This window comes from Anabrus simplex, chromosome 2, assembly GCF_040414725.1.
Source record: "Anabrus simplex isolate iqAnaSimp1 chromosome 2, ASM4041472v1, whole genome shotgun sequence".
Taxonomy (NCBI): domain Eukaryota; kingdom Metazoa; phylum Arthropoda; class Insecta; order Orthoptera; family Tettigoniidae; genus Anabrus; species Anabrus simplex.
This window is the reverse complement of record NC_090266.1, coordinates 782039671-782040800: the sequence shown is the minus strand read 5'-3', so window position 1 is coordinate 782040800 and position 1130 is coordinate 782039671. Positions and strand designations below refer to the sequence as shown.

At 43.4% G+C, this 1130-nt stretch overlaps 1 non-coding gene across 1 annotated transcript; it reads right to left on the bottom strand.

The window, feature by feature from the left end:
- Positions 1-734: 734 nt before the first annotated feature.
- TRNAS-CGA (transfer RNA serine (anticodon CGA)) lies at positions 735-811 on the bottom strand. Its single transcript has one exon. It is a non-coding gene; the product is annotated as a tRNA-Ser (tRNA).
- Positions 812-1130: the final 319 nt, after the last annotated feature.

Sequence of the window (1130 nt, the reverse complement as noted above, 5' to 3'; positions counted from 1 at the left end):
GCGGTGTGTAAGCTGCAGAGATGTTGGGGACAGCACGAACACCCAGCCCCTGGGTCATTGGAATTAACCAATGAAGGTTAAATTCCCCGACCCGGCCGAGAATCGAACCCGGGACCCTCTGAACCGAATATCAGTACGCTGACCATTCAGCCAACGAGTCGGACACCTTCCCAATTGACATTTCGTAAATTGAGATCACCTGCTACTATCATATTTCTTTCCATATCATTTCCAACATACTGTAGCTGATTATCTTATCAAATAATTCTGAATCAGCATCAGCACTGCCCTTTCCCGGTCTGTACACTTCAAAGACATCACGTTGCCTATTATCCTTAGAGAAGAGCCTTACACCCAAAATTTCAATGTCTTTCATCCTTAACTTTTTCGTAGCTTACAAATACTTCTTTCACCAGAATGAATACTCCCCTCCTACCATTCCTATCATATATCTACGATACAGAATCCAGTTCCGTGAGAATATTTCTGCATCCATTATATAATTTCTCAACCATGATTCTACTCCTATTACAACACCTGATAAGTATAAATCTATTAAATTACTTAATTCGATTCCTTTGTTTACAATGTATCTACAGTTGAGCACTAAATTTTTTATGAATATTGAATTTTCACGACCCCATTGTAATCCAAACAGACTTTCAACGTATTAGGTCGTGTTACGTACATGTAGTACGTGTTGAAGAGATGTTAAGTACAGAACAAAAATGGCCAGCCGGACACCAGTGGGATCCGAACCCACAACCTCCCGATTTCGCGTCGGTTGCTCTACCAATTGAGCTATGGTGGCCCAGGCCATCTTTGTCCTGTTTGAAAGGATCTGAGCTACAGGTCTGGCACTGCTGCTAGCACACTGTAGAGTGCGTTTAAGTCGCCCGTTGTGGGGCATGTCAATGAATATTGAATTTTCACGACCGCATTGTAATCGAAACAGACTTTCAACGCATTAGGTCGTGTTACGTACATGTAGTACGTGTTGAAGAGATGTTAAGTACAGAACAGAAATGGCCAGCCGGACACCAGTGGGATCCGAACCCACAACCTCCCGATTTCGCGTCGGTTGCTCTACCAATTCAGCTATGGTGGCCCAGGTCATCCTTGTCCTGTTT